At 36.2% G+C, this 16642-nt stretch overlaps 1 protein-coding gene across 2 annotated transcripts in view; it reads right to left on the bottom strand.

Annotated features, from left to right (window-relative positions):
• SLCO3A1 (solute carrier organic anion transporter family member 3A1) overlaps positions 1 to 16642 on the bottom strand; it is a 361805-nt gene that overhangs the window by 89271 nt on the left and 255892 nt on the right. The gene's annotated exons all lie outside the window — the stretch shown is intronic.

Below are 16642 nucleotides of genomic sequence, written 5' to 3'. Positions count from 1 at the left end.
AATCTTGGGTGTTATAATTATAGTGTTCGGTTTCAAATAATGATTAGATTTAAAAGAATGAGAAAACTGTTTAGCACTAATCAGCAATGTGGCCTGGTTAGACAAATGTTAGAAATTGAGTTCAATGAACAATTTGTCCCCGAAAGACCATGTAAATTGAGAACCCAGGAGATTTCAAGTTCTTTATTGATCTACAGAATAAATTGCCATAGCAGAGAGGGCCTGTAAGATTCTCTCATTTTGCTTTCAGAAGCTGTGCTAATAAAGACAATCAGTCCAGATTAAGAAAATTTTAGATTTGGAATTCATTTTAGCGATCAGCTTTAGCAGAGGTGTGCTGATCAATGTTTCATAACTGGATGTGTAGAAAAATATGCAAAACATGCTTTTAAATTTAATTTGCATTATTAATATATACACTTTCCATCATTGTTTTAAGTCTAGAAAATCACCAAAGCAATAAACGAGTCCTGATTTATAGAATTCGATTATTTCCAGGTAACAATAGGCCCTCAGGAGCTAGTATCTGGTGACTCTAAGGTACCTTCTTTCCTTTGTCCTTTCTAGTAAAACCTCTCAATAAAATGGGAGAACAGCACTTATTCTTCTAGAGTAGGATACTCCTAGTACATTTTGTACTAATCTGAAAGTTGTTTTAGGAATGGTTATAGAAGTTTAGAAATATATGATATATATTCCAATATAAATATATAAAGGTTATAGAAACTATAAATCAATGACATACCATTTTTCAGTTAGAAGAGACATTGAGTACCATCTGTCCAACCTCTCAATTCCTACCATGCCAGATGCTCAATGTGGTGGAAGAACACTGGACTAAGTCAAAACAACTGATTTGAGTTTGGATTCCCTTTCATCATCAATAATTCAATTCAAAAAGCATTTGCTTACTTCCTGCTGAGTGTCAGAGATGCTAGATCTGGCATGTTAAGACAATAATGAAACAGTCATGTCCCTGAGAAGTTAAATTGTAGGATACAATGCTTTGTGTTAAATGTTCGATACAAAAATGAGATAATTGTTGCCCTCATGGAGCTTACTTTCTATAGAGGTCAATGGAGGAAGAGGATACAACATTTTTACAGATAAATTATTTCAGAGTGAAATGAGAGATTGGATCATCTTATAACCAGAGGAATGAGAAAAGGTCTTTCATGTTGCACCTGAGATATGAAGGGATACAAGGGTTCCAAGAGCTAGATATGAAGAAAGGGAATATTCTAGGTATTAGGGACAGCCTATATGAAGACACGAATGAAAGCAGGTTTATATGTAGTAGTGCATATAGTCATAGATTAAGTGAGGGGGATAATGTAAAAGCAGCCTGAAAAAGTAGACTGGAGCAAGTTTGGGAAGGATTTTTAAATGCCAGATACTTGTGTTTTATCCTGGAAGCAAAAGAGAGACAATGGCAGTTCTAGAGTAGATATATGACATGGTCAGATCTGTGCTTTTGGAATATTCACTTGGCAGCTCTCTGGGGGACAGACTAGAAAGAAGAGAAACTAGATGTTGATGGATCAGTTAGAGGGTTATTGGAAATGAAGGTAATAAAAGTCTGAATGAAAGTGGCTGTGGTATGAGGAGACAGAGGGAGAGTGATGTGAGAGATGAGCACTGACAACACTTGGTTAAGCGATTGTTCATGGTGGTTGAGTGGGGATGAAGAGTCCACAATGACTTAAAGATTGCAATCTAAGCTTACAAGGGAGATGGCAGTGCCCTAGAGAGAAATAGGCAAGTTAAAATGAACTTTAGAGAAAAAAGACTTGGATGTAATGAATTTGAGGCATCTTATGACATCTACTTACTGTGACCTGGGTGATCTTCCTAATCTAGGATTCTAGCATTAAAAGCTTCCATGCTCCCTAGTAGTTCTTGAACTCAACCTAAATTCCTGAATTATACATTCAATTTATTCCACAATATGGAGTCAATCCAGTTCAATCTCAGTTAAAAATCTCAGCTAACTTTTATTTCATAGACCTTTATTTATTCTACTTTCTAGTCAAATTGAATAGTTCTTCTCTTTTCCATCCCTTATTCGTCCTGCCCTTTCACAACTTAATATCTTTGTTATGCATACTCCTATCTGAAATAGACCTCTATTTTATCCAAATCTTCATCTGTGGCTATCCCTCCCCTTCCCTCTTCCCTGAAATTTTCAAAAAATTCCCATTTTGTCCTCACTCTCACCCCTACAATAGTTTATATTATCCCCAGTTTCCAGAAGAGGAAACTGAGATTGAGGGAATTTAAGTGATTTACTCAGGTTCAATCAGCTAGAAATGTCAAAGGTAGGATTTGAATAATTTTCTTGGCACTCTAAGTCTAGTTCTCTATGAGTCATGACACTGAAAATATTATTATTGACAAGATTCCAGACTAGTTTTTTGAGAAATAATTACTTTGCATGGTGTATGTGTGTGTGTGTGTGTGTGTGTGTGTGTGTGTGTGTGTGAGTTTGTGTGTAGGTGGCTTGGAGCATTTTCTAGTTAGAGAACCTGGTCTAAGCAGGATACAGAAAGAAGGAGAGTAATGGCCTGTTGAGAGGAAGGGGGCATTGGAAGTATCAAGAGAGGCTAGATTAAAAAAAAAAAACAAAAAAAGAAAAAAGGAAAAGGGAAGCAACTGCAGAGACAAATGTTTTCAGATTTCTATTCAGGCTCACCCTGAGGCAAAACTGTGAAGGGGATGATGTTCTCTCACATGACCTACTTCACAATTCTCACACTGAGATTCTATAGTTCTGTGATTCTCCTTTTTAGGACTGAGATAGATTATTGGGCAGATTTACAGGTACAGTCAAGAGTTTAGCAAGCAAACATTTTGTATCTCTTTACAAAGGAGGAATTTACAGGAGGCAGGTACAATAGCTGCTTCTGAGCCTAACTCCCAGCTTCAGTGGACCTAGAGCACACATGGACCTTAGAGATCAGGAGGTGGAAACCCTTCATTTTATAGATGAGGAAACTGAGGCCAAGAAAAGTGATGTGACTGGATTCAGGTCATATAGAGAGTAAGTAGCAGAGCTTCTCAGAAGCCAAGTTTCTCTGTGTCTCAGTTTTCTCAATCATAAAATGAGAAGACTGGATTTGTTCATCTAAATGTCCTTTCGATCTCTAGATTTACAATAAATACTGAGTTCTTGCCACTGTATTGTGTTATTTGTTACCTTCCAGCTGGCAATGATTGCCTATCCTATCCCCAACCACAGCTCCATCTCCCATCCCATTCTCATTGCCTTCTCTTGTCCTATCCTCCTTCTTTCCTCATTCTTATACGTATTTTCATTCTCAACCAATCCCCATCCCCATCCCCATCCCCACCCCCATCCCCATCCCCATCCCCATCCCCATCCCCATCCCCATCCCCATCCCCATCCCCATCCCCATCCCCACCCCCATCCCCATCCCCATCCCCATCAAAAGGCTATCAAAGGCTTCCTAGCATTTTTAAACAACATCCTCTTTGGCCAGTCCCTCAGTCCTCCCTGCTGCTCCAAGATGCTACTCAGGGACACCTGCTACAATAATCCACTTTATTTCCTGAAGATTTAAGAAGAGAATCAATGTGTGTGTGTGTGTGTGTGTGTGTGTGTGTGTGTCTGTGTGTGTGTGTGTCTGTGTATGTGTGTGTGTGTGTGTGTGTGTGTGTGTGTGTGAAGGATTGAGGGACTAGGATTTCAAGTTATTACTCAATCAGTGTTGATATTAAGATAATGGTAATTAATTAGGAGGCAGAGGATTCATAAAGATAAGGAAGGAAACCATTTGAACCTTTTAGGTGATTTAAAGATGTTATTAGTCGAATAGACAGTTACCATTTGAAAAAGAGACTAAGGAAATAGGGCAGGTTAGGAACATGAAATTTCCACAGTCAGTAGGGAAACTGAGAATTCCCACATACTGATTCCTATAACCTAGCTCTTTCTAGTTTGCCCTCTCTTTCAAGTCATGGGAAAGTGAAAAAAAAATTAAAAAGGTTTGTGGGGAAATAGCAAGACTGGCACTTGGTTTGGCAATCACAAGAGAGATCTGAATAGCTGGCTGCAGGGCAGAAAAAAAGCTGTGGATTTTTGATAAACCATTACCTGCACTCAGTATGGTTGAACCCAAGCTGAGGTTTCTCCATCAGTACCTATGCACTCACATTAGTAAGGCTTTGAAATGGTCCTGTTTAAATGGTCAAGAATAGTTCTCTCTTTCTTGACATGAGCGTAAATCATTTGGATCACTGCTTTTTAGTTCAAAGCTATTGAGTATGAATCCTGTAGGTAGTTAGAGATGGATAGATTCAGTAATGTCCTAAAAAGACACCATTTGGAGAGGAAGGGTCTTTTTCTCAGTTGAAAATTTCAAATGAAATTTCCAAAACAGACTCTTGGTCAGGTAAGCTGCTTTCCAACATTAATTGAAGTCTTACTGATAGAATAATGATTTTCTCTGGGTACAACCATTAGACCAAACCAACACACGCATTCATATCCCTACATACAAATACACACAAATGTTACAGAGGAAAGAATATTGAAATTTGTCATTGAACTTAAAAATTGTGATCAATGTCTTGATTCAGGTTTTGTCATTTTTTACCTATGAAATCTTGGGCACATCATTTAACTTTCTCTACCTCAGTTTCCTCATTTGTAAAATGAGGAATTTGAGCTAGTTTTCCTCTGTGATTGTTTCTTGCTCTAGGCCTAAGTAATAATTCAAAGAAGCACTTTAAGTTGGCAGAAATCCAGAAATCCATTTAAACAGTTGTTATTTCTTTTACAAAATAATGACTTTTCTTTTGAAGAAAATAACACTACAATAGACCAGGAACTATGTTATCATTTAGGGAAGAAGCATTTTCTGCTCTCATTCTGCAGCATTCTGTGGGTCATGCAATAATAGGAAGAAAAAAAACCACACTGTTCAGGAACTCAAATCAAGTGGTGATAGTCAGAGGGGGAATCTTCGTTCATTGTTGCTTACAAGGAAAAACACTCGTGATCTCATGCTGCCACCTGCTGTATCTTAGAAATGTGGAGCTTTCTTTGACCCAGTGGACTCCTGGTGAAGGAATCACAGAATTAACATTCCCAAGACTCCCAGAGGGCAGATCCCAATGGATCAAGACATTCCACGTTGTCATGATTCTAATTGCCACATGTTTTCCCCATATATTAAGCGTCTCCTCTATATGTGACAGTCAAATAGCACAAACAAAAATATACAGGCTCAATTCTGTGGAATAATCTTCAATTCCTTGGTCACCCTTGCTTTAGGAGCTTAATGATTTGTTGTAAAATTGAATTAAATGTAAACTTAAAGAGTTATGACAATACGTATGTAACTAGTTACTACTGGTAAGTGGCTTGGCCCCAGTGGAAATACATTTACTTTGAGATGGATATGTCATCTATATGTATATACATGCACATAAAAATTTCCATATATTTGTGTGGTGTGGTTTCATGTGAGTGATTCTTCCATTTTAACACTAATCCTTCTATTTGCATCTGCATTTGACAAGGCAACATGAGTGATTTGGCCCAAGAAATAAGGTCAGAAGTATGACTTAGGAGTATTCTGGAAATTTCAATTTAAATTCTTATTAGATATTAAGCTTTTCTCTTTAAGGGATGAATATGAAAACTAATATTTTGGGTAGAGGTAGGCAAGTTTTTTTTCTTTAAAGAAAGTGTTGTTATATTTCTGTGCTTACGTTTTGGTCCAATGCTATTAATTCTATGTTTCAAAGAGATTGAAGAAAGAGGGAAAGGATCCATATGTACAAAAAATATTCATAATAGCTCTTTGTAGTGGCAAAGAATTGGAAACTGAGTAGATGCTCATTAATAGTAAAATAGCTGAACAACAAATCCGTCCTTAGACACTTAATAATTACCTAACTGTGGGGCAGCTGGGCTGTGCAGTGGATAAAGTATGGACCCTGGAGTCAGAAGCACCTGAATTCAAATACAGCCTCAGGCATTTAATAATTGTCTAGCTGTGTGACCTTGGGCAAATCATTGCCTTAAAACAATAAAACTTAAAAAAATTAACTACCTAACTGCGTGACCTTGGGCAAGTCACTTAACTCTTGCGAAAACAAAAAAAAATACCTCAATATATTATGATATAGATATGTGATGGAATACTACAGTGCTATAAGAAATGATGGATCTGGTTTTATAGAAGTAGGGGAAAACAACTATGAAGTAAGTAGTGAGAGTGAAGTAAGTAGAACCAGAAGAACAATATAAATGTCTACAGCAATATTATAAAGATAAGTAACTTTGAAAGACTTAGGAACTCTAATTGACAGTCTGATCAATCACAATTCCAGAGGACTCAAGATAATACATGTTATCCATCTCCTGATAGAGAGATGAGAGTTTCAGAGTACCAACCACAACTCACATACACTCACATATAAACAAATATATTGAACATAGCTAAAGTAGGAAATTATTTTGCTTGATTATGTTTCTAAAAGGGGTTTTGTTTTTCTTGTTGGGGGTAGGTGGGGTGGGAGGGAAGGAATACAGATCTGAAAATAAGATTTAATTATCAAAGAAAGAAAACCTTGCTTTAACAGAATAGAATTCCAGTCCTAGTGCTCTGATCAATGTCAGTGTGGCTCTCAAGCATGACCTTTTCTCATTTGGAGAACATACCCAATCTGGAAAGAGCATTAATGGTTGGATGGATGGGGATGGAGTGGAGAGGCAATGAAGAAACTAAGGGGGTTTGGGTTACAGTTTTGCAAAGGTGCTTTTTGTTGGAGAAATGCTAATTTGTGCACATTAACTTCCTTTGTTCTCTGCCCAAGAATAATATAGGCATGTTTGATATTTCCATGAATGATCAGCTGCCAGAGATAAGGCAGAATTAGATAAACTAAGAATGTTTGACACCTGGAGACTGGCCCTTCTTAGCAATGTCAAAAGCAATTTTGATTTGTCAGAGTTAGGTAATCAGTAAAACTGGGAATTAATATCTGTATTACTACCAACTTTATGATTGAGGAGAATCATTTTAGCTTTCTGAATTGCAGTTGCCTCATATGTAAAATAAGTATGTTTATAATGTCCCCTCCCTCATAAAGATATTGTTAGGATCAATGGAGTAAGAATATGCTAAGTAACTGAAATAGAGGATCTTTTTATTTTTATTACTAATAATATTAATGATTTTACAAACCTTTATATTTATATTTATTTTATTTTTACTATTTTATTTATTATTTATATTTATAAATCTCCAATGAGGGCAGAAAAGTTGCTAATACATTTTAAAGCCACTTGTACCCTGCTACCACAAGATCTGTTGTATTCTTGAGTATCCAGTTAATGATAACTCTCAAGACTGGACTCAATGTTTCATTCTAGTGGTAACCACTGACAAAGTACTTTAGGTTTTATAAATATATGAGCTTTAAATATATGATCTCATATGATCCCTATGATGATCCTGTGAGGTATAGCTATGGTGGCTAGATAGCTATATTTTTAATTTATATTCAACAATGAATTTGAGATGTCTTTAACTCAGAACTACAATATCCCAACCTTGGTGAAAGAGCTTGAAGATATTAAAAGAAATATGGATGCCCATAAAAACAAAAACCAAAACCAAAAATAAAATCCATATTCTTAATATCAACACTTTGTAATGACTTCTGGATGGTTTTATCAAGATTTTGCCTTTATTGTTCAAATCAAAAACCATTATTACTACATATGAGAATAAATGATTTTCCATAAGTTGAAATATATTGTTGCCTTTCAGTCAAAATAACCTCCCCACCCCCATTTTCTTTATATAAGCTGAACTTCTAACCAAGCCTAGGTAATTATACATCAGATTTTGCTAAATGTTGGGGCAGTTAAATAGCTAAGTGGATAGAGAACTGGGCCTAGAGTGAAGAAGACCTAAGTTCAAATCTGATCTCAGTCACTCAATATCTGTGTGACCCTAGAAAGTTATTTAACCTCTATTTTCTTAGGAGGCAGCTAGGTGGACAGAGTACAGGACCTGGAGTCAGGAAATTAAGGTCAAATCCAGCTTCTGATACTTACTAGTTTTGTGACCTTGGACAAGTCACTTAAACTCCATTTGCTTTAATCTACCAGAGAAGGAGATGACAAACTGCTCTAGTATCTTTGCCATGTTGGTGGGTCATGAAGAATTAGACTCCACTAAATGACTGAAAAACTTCAAATTGTTGGAGAAAATGTTGCTATCAGCTTGATTCAATAGGATGGAAATGCTTTGGAAGGGAGGTACATTCTTCCTTTTTAAAAGAGACCTGTGTAATCCAGAGTTTGGGTGAAAGGAGTCACTGTTATACAGTAATGGCTCTAGATGCTCTTCAGGGGAAGAAAGATAAAGAGGGAAATTGACTCCTCAAAACATCTTTGATTTCTAATTTGCCTCCCTAGAGACTTCAGAGAATTGCCCCTTGGGTGAAATTGGGGTTTCTGTTGATTGGGCAAAATCTCATCTCTCTCCCACTTAAAGAATTCATTCACTCTTTAATTCTTGACACATTCCAATCCATAGAACTTTTCTAATAAATGAACAATCATTTATTAAAAGCTATCTCTGTGTGAAACATTGTGCTACACACTTTACAAATGTATCTCCTTTGATCGTCACAATAAGAATGAAAAGTAGGTTCTTGTTATTCTCTCCAGAAGAGACAGAGGAAACCAATAGAAGTTATATGACTTGCCCAGTCACCTAAAAATCTCTGAAGCTTGGGTCCATCTCAGGTCTTCCTGACTAGAAGTCCAGTGCCCCAAACTGAAACGATAGAGGCTCAGTAGAAACAGGAGTCTCCAGGCTACAATACACATCATGAATGTGGTCCCTCTAATGCTACCTCTATTTTTTCCAGATCTTCAGGTAGCTTTCTTGAATCTCAGAGTGAGACACTTGGTACACATTGAATTTAATCAGGGAACCATCAAGAGTCACTTACAGATCATAGGAAACTTGAAATCTCTATTACAAGCATCTCTAAGTAATTAGACAGGAAAGTTATATGAAGTCATTTCCTACCCAAGAAGTCTAGGAAAATTCAAAGTACTCTACATTTAAATTTTAGGGACTCAGGCACTTATAAGTCCTCAGAAGAATAAGGAATTTAACTAAGACTGGGTAGACAGAGTCCAGTATGTACCTTTCTCCAGCCATATTTCCATCAGGCCAACCTATTAGGAAGTTAAGCAAGGCTATTGTTCTCGTGCAAAGTCCTCAACTTTTATGGAAATTTTCTTTCCTGTCTTTGTATAGAGAGACCTAAAAATGCTTCAGTCTCTTTATCAAAAAAATGATTCAATTCAATAAACACTTATTGAGTTCTAAAGTTACAAAAGTTAGAAAGGACTATAGTCTTGACCCTCAAAGAGTTTATCAATTGTGAGGAGCAAGAGTCCCCAACCAAGAAGTGATACAATTTGTGCAGAGAAAATACAAGGGAAATGGGGATTAAGAAAGGCCTCTTTAGGGTATGGCATTGAATATATACTATTATATGTGATTCACCTACAGATATAGAATAACTGAGGCTACCTTGTAGTTAAATGGCAACATACTTTTTATGATAGTTTATTCTTCAAACCATATTACATTTCCTAAAAAGGTTGTTTATATTAAGCATTTCCTAATATGAGTAAATTTGTATTAATCAAATTCTGCCATCTAGCAAAAGTACTCCATAATTCAAGCTACTGAAGCTTTTGTCAGAAGCCATGTGCTGAGGCTTTGGACAGAAATAAAGAGACTTGCTTCCAGCCCAAGCTCTCCTAGGGGGTATTGACACATCTCCAGATACAAGCTGTTACTTCCACCCCCCAGTAGGTCATTCATTGCCAGGGCATCTCTTTCCCTCACTAAGTCATCCAAACCAAGGTCCTTGAGGGCTCATTAGGAAGGATTGAGTGAAAAACACAAAAATGGCTCAAGTAGTCTTCACTGATATTTGGCTCCTGTCTATAGGCCTAATGCTTGGACAACAGCTTCCTTCACAGTCTGTGGCTGGACATTCCAGAAGGCAGACCTTTGTCATTGCCTTTCCTTAGAGAAAGAGCACTGGGGTTTTATTTTGATTCTTGGGCTAATGAATTGCCTGCATCAGTTTGGAAAGACCAGAGTTTGTTACCTCCTGAGTTGGCTCTGGTCTCTTCTAATGGCTTCAGGTAGCAGGAGATACTCATTATCTGACTGTATCCACTTCAAATGAATTTTGAGGGCAGCTAAGGAGTCTCCCATGAGTGAGTTGACTGACTCATATAACTCTAGGATCCCTTCGAGTCATTTAATCCTGATTGCCTCCAAAACATAATTCTATAACTTCCAGGATTCCTATAACTCTAGATCCCTTTCTTATGAAATAGTATGGTTAAGTATAGTTTGTACTCCACTCCTGAAAGAAGGGGTAGGGTTTTTGTGGTTGATGTTAATATCAATTTACTGCCAAACATTATTTATTATGTGCAAGGCACTGTTTGGGGACTAGGTCTACAAAGATAAAGAAAGAAATAATCCTCACCATCAAAGAGTTTATATATCTAAGTATATAATTCACCACAAAGTTACAGGAGTTTACTCACAAAAAGAATCAATAAATTTCCTGCCAATTGTTAGGCAATGGAAAAGTCACTAGGTTGAAGGAAAAAAAGACAACTTTTTGAGTATTTCCTTCTTAACTTACTTTTGTGGACTTGAGTCAGTCATTTAATAAAAACAACTGCTATTTATAACAGTTGAAGGTTTTGATGTATGATCTCATTTGATTCTCACAAAATCCTGTGAGGTAGATGATGCAAGTATGTTACTATCCTCATTTTATTGACATACTGATGATCAGAGATCACTTATCTATTATTATACAGTGGGTGTCAAAAGGTAAGATTTCAAACAAGATCTTTCTGGCTACAACTCCATCATGCTATCCAATACACCTTACGATTAGTTATCTCTTGGGGTTGTTGTGAAGATCAAATGAGATAATGTTCAAAAATTATTTTGTAAACTGTATTCTATAATTGTAAGCTATTAAGGGACCAATAATGTGGAGCACACATTCTGGGGGTAATGATAGTTTTAATTCTGACCTTCAAAGGGTCACAATCTTGACAATCAATAAACAAAAACACCTATTATATACCAGCCTCTGCAGAGTGCTGAGGATACAAAAAGAGGCAAACTACCTTCTAGGTAGGAGCTTACAATCTAATTGAGGAAATGCGGGAAGAGACAATATGTATATATATATATATATATATATATATATATATATATATATATATATATATATACAGAGCAAGCTATATACAGGTTGCTATTTGTCATTTTTCAGGAAGGATCAGGTAGGAGATATCATGATTTGCAAATGAATTGGATTTAAATGAAAGAGGGCTATGCAAAGTCACCAAGAAATAAATTACAGGGGAAATCACTCTTCTAATGCTAGAAGGAACTTTGGATACCACCTCCTCCAATCTGTCATTTATAAAGGAGGAAGCTAAAGCCAACATAGGTGATTTGCCTACCATGTGAGTAAATATCTGATAAAATTATTGTGGACTGATAAAAGTTCTAGGAGGACAAGAAATATTGTTGTTGTTATTGAACTGATTAATCCATTACTAGAGTTTCTGAAAGACTAGTCTAGCAATATTCATCTAAGTAAATAAGTAAGGGACATAATACACTACCACTTTTATACAAGGAATCAATCACTTGTTAACTTATTGTCAGTTGGGCATAGGTTGAGTTATTTGATCAGTAATCATGATGGATTTTTTACATTTATATATACTCCTTCCCTTCCTGATTTCTTTGTAACCAAGGATCCATCTATCTTTGTAATCTGCCCAACAGAGGGATAAGCCTGTGGCCAGAGAGTCTGGATCTCATAATCTCTATGTGCAAGGACCCTATTCCCTAGTACAGGATGCCCAAGGGAACTCACTAAGAAGGTATTGTCTGAAACATAGCATCCTTTTAATGCCTAATTTCAGTCTGCAGTATAGCCCATAGATAAACTCTCCTCAAGGAATATGCTTGTGACACAGGGGAACATTAACATGGAATAAACCACAAGAGTCTCATCAACTTTTTTCCAACAATGCATTGCAACAAGTTTAGAAATACAGATCAAGAAATGAGTTCTGGGGGGGCAGCTAGGTGGCACAGTGGATAGAGCACCAGCCAGGGAGTCAGGAGTACCTGAGTTCAAATCTGACCTCAGCAACTTAATAATTACCTAGCTGTGTGGCCTTGGGCAAGCCACTTCACCCCATTTGTCTTGCAAAAAATAAAAAACAACTAAAAAAAAAAAGAAATAAAATCTAGATTGGTTTATAGGCAGCCTCACAGAGGGAAGAGAAGTGAATGCATTTATTGGGAATATTTGCAACAGTAGCTGCCTTCTTGTACTGCAGATCAACCGAACTGTTTTCCTGACTGTGGTAGCACATAGAAAGGGATGAAGTTGATTCGCCCACAAAAAGATGTTAACTTCTGACCTTGTGCTTTAATCAACCAAAATACACATCCACTTTACTTGACTGTATAATTAGGTGCTGTACATTTTCTCAATTCTTAACAATTCCCTCTAGCTTGTTTTCATTTGTTTTGAAACATTTGACATGTTTTTTCAACTTTTAGTTATTTCCTGATATATTCCCCCCAACACACCCAGTGAAACTTTTCTTAGAATTTTTATACCTGAAAGCTTAAGCAACGTTACACTGTGTTTTATAGTAAGCCTGTGAATAAATGAATGGGAACATTTTTTAAGGATTTTCTACATGCCAAACATAAAAGCTAAGCATTAAGGATTCGAAAGAAAAACAATTTAATTCATTAACTTAGCAACTACTTACTGAATGTGTATTATATGCAAATACTTAGCTGTGAGAGGACCTGAAGATGAACAAGGCAGGGTGTTGTCCATATGTCTTACACTTCAATGGGGGAGATGACAAATGCATTAAAGCCAGGATGCCTCCTGGTATATTAAAAAAATGTGCAGTACTTTAGATCAAGAGAATTAAATTTAATCCGGGCTCAAATACTTCCTGTTTATCTATGGACAAGTTACAACTTATTGGAGTCTTAAGCTTTCCTCTGTAAAATGGAGATAATAATATTCATACTACTTTACAAGGTCTTTTCCAAGAAAGTGCTTTGGAAACTTTAAAACATTATGGAAATGTGTGTTTTTGAATACAGCTTGTTTCTTAAACTTTTATAGGAGGTCCAAATAAAGTGTTATGGGAGGTCCTAGGAAAGAGATATACTCTTGCTTTTTGTGGGGAGTAAGAATCAGGGAGAAGTTCATAGCAAAGTTAATCCTTGAGCTATTTTTTGAAGATCACTTTTTTTTTTAAATAGTGGGATGAGGGGCATCTGGGTAGTGCAATGGATAAGGCACAGTCCTTGGAGTCAGGAGGAACTGAATTTAAATTCAGCCTCAGACACTTACTATCTGAGTGACCTGGGCAAGTCAATTAACCCTGATTTCTCCAAAATAAATTAAAATAAATTAAAATATAAAATAATAAAATAAAATAAGGAAAAAGTGGATAAACAAATATGAATTGCAAATATGGATCAGCAAACAAGTTTGCTGAGCCCACAGGAATTTTTTTTAATTAACTGGGATAAGTAGTAGCAGATTAAATCCTTAAGTCAGTAAGGGAAAGGAAAATTGCAAAACATAGAGTCTTTGCTACATAGGGGAAAGGTCAGATGTACTGAGATTTTTCTAGAATTTAAGATTTTCCTGAAATTTATTTCTTTAAAGTTTTACATCAGTGATTAGCTTGTTCCCTTTATCTTCATCTGTGTTAAGTATGGGAAAACCTTTGCACTAAAAATAGGAAGAATGTGTGTGAAATTCATATTTATTTTCTTGCACTGGAATCCTGTCTACAGGACTAGAACACCCAAAATCAGTAGGCTGCTGATTTTGGGTAGAAGCACAAAAACAAGAATAATTATATACTGAGAATATTTGTATTTACTATATAGAATACTTCCCAGAAATGATTTCATTTGATGTTTTCTACAGTTCTGTGAAGGAGGCAGCATAAGTATTATTTTAGTACTTCATTAGATCTATGATTTCAGGAGAGTAAGTATATTTCCAGTAACCCTCCACCAGACCTTCAGTGGATGATATTCATAATTATTACACTTAAATAAAGAAAAATCCAGTATTACCTCATGTTGATAACCTCTCTGATTTTAGCTAAAGTGGCTGTCCCACACACTGAGAGAGACACTGGGCTCATAATAAAACTTATCCAATTTGATAGGACAGAATTTGTTTCTGGTAGAAAAATCTGGGAAGCCTGATCCTATGCTATCATTCTCTGGGTGGGCAAAGTCTTTAAGAATTCAGGGTCATTTCCATGCCAAGAAGACACAATAGAATAGGACTCTAGAGGAGAGGTATAAATATTATTTTCCATCAATAAAAGAAAGTTATTCTCTCAGAGAGGTATATGGCTAAAAAAAAAATCACACAGTGGATAGAGTCAAACTTCAACTTGGATTGAGTGACTCTCCACTAACTTAAACTTTGGGTGGCAGTAGCTTAGTGATTCATCTGCAAAACAATCTAGAACTGGAGGAAGAAATAAAAAAGGGAGAAAGAAGGAAAATGGAAAAATTATGATTTTTTTCAGGACATAATCTGAGAGTAAGATTACAATAAGCACTGATGCTATGTAGCTTAATACTAACTTGGGATTTGTGGGAACTGAGAGAATCAAAACTGCCAAGTCAAACTGCAAGAGTAACAGATGTACATGTATATACAAGTTTATTCTAGGCTTCCTATGATTTTCATTCAGAATGATCCTAGGTCCCGAGAGGCAAGTTTGGCTCAGGATATATTTCTCCACTAGAGGGGAGTGTCTGACTAGTTGTGTGGGAGGTCAGGCTCTCTAAGCTGCAAAACTTGGGGAGTTTTGCTGCCAAAGAAAATTTCCATGGTTTGTTGGCTCTCCTTTCCCTTTAGTGTTAAGTCCTTCCCTCAATTTGAACACAATTCCATTCTGACATCTGACAGGTACGTATTTTCTTTCCAAGCTGGATCTCTGTCATCGGTTCATGAATAAACCAATTTGCAGAAGAGCAGTGAAACATGCATTCCCTATGTTTTCAGGTCTTATTTCCACATTCAATTATATTTGATTTGCTTCAACAAGTACTTATTAAGAGCTCAGCTACCATGTATCAGGTACTTTACTAGATTCTGGAGACACAGAAGAAAACAAACTAACCAGTCCCTGTCCTTAAGAAATTTATATTCAATTTTCTAAGCACATAGAAAATTAAGTACAAAATAAATGCTAAGTAATTGGGGGCACTAACCAAAGGGGAAAAAAGCTTGCTAGCATAGGCTTGCTTTGGGGGGGTAATTTTTAGGCTGAGCTTTGAAGGAAGTTTGGGAGTGCATGAGGAAGAGGGAGGAGTGAATTCTGGTCTCATCAGGAAGTACAGTTTATTCAATGGTAACTAAAGGGAAATTGGAGAACAGTTAGGAGGTTAGTTTTGCTGCTGATATCATTTGGTTTCATCTCTCAATGAAGCAGTGAAGAGTGGAGAATTTGTCCATTTGGACACCAAAGTTAGAGAAGTCCATTTATTTTGTCTGTAAGAAATTGTCCATACTCTCATATTGTTCAAAGCCCTAGAAGTTTTGGTGGTCTGTTTGTGTTGATGGTGACAAATATAGCAAATGATAACCAAAGCATCTCAAAGATCTCAAAGTAAATATCAGAAGGGCATTTCGAAAAGTGCAGAGATTTAAAATAGATTTAAATTGAATCTTTAGCTTTGGAAGGGACCAATTGCCTGCCTGATACACAAATATCCATTGCAACATCTTAAGAGATCACAAAATTCAGCTTGAAGCCTCTTGTAGTTGGAAATTTATTCGTCTATAAGCTAGGCTACTTCTTTGTTGGAAGTTTCTAATTACTGGAAAATCATTTTTATATAGTATGCTTTAATTTGCTTTTTTGCTAACTTTCACCCTTGATCTTGTTTTTTCCCTCTGGACATAGGAAATATTTAATTTTTTTATCCACAAGGATTATAGGACAGAGTATTAAAAATTTGGATTTAAGGAAAGGAGGAAGTACCTTGTAATTTACTTATATCACTGTCTTTGGGGTCATTGAGAAAATACTGCCTTCTAGTAAGAATACTTAACCATAGAAATTTCAATATTTCATAATAACTTTCCCTGCCCTTCTGACTGAAGCAATCAATTAATAAGCATTTATTAGGTGCCTACTTATAGGTCCTGGAGATAAAGATACCAAAAAAGATATAAAAAAAATGAAATAATCCCTACCCTCAAGGAGTTTATACTGAACTAATTTGGATTATATCCTCAGTTCTGCTCTTAACTCCATGTGTGATTTTGGGCAATAAAAACCTCTCATTTATTACATGCAGAGGATGCATTAAATAATCTCTAAGGCTATTTCTAGCATTAAATTAAATGGGACCAAGACAGAGTTACCTTTAATGGACTTTCACTATAGAGGTAAAACATAGGATAATACATTCAGAGATGAAAGAAACCTTGAAGA

Source organism: Macrotis lagotis, chromosome 4 (genome assembly GCF_037893015.1).
Source record: "Macrotis lagotis isolate mMagLag1 chromosome 4, bilby.v1.9.chrom.fasta, whole genome shotgun sequence".
NCBI classification, from domain to species: Eukaryota; Metazoa; Chordata; class Mammalia; order Peramelemorphia; family Peramelidae; genus Macrotis; species Macrotis lagotis.
The sequence above is the reverse complement of the archived record's forward strand: the minus strand, read 5'-3'. Positions and strand labels throughout refer to the sequence as shown.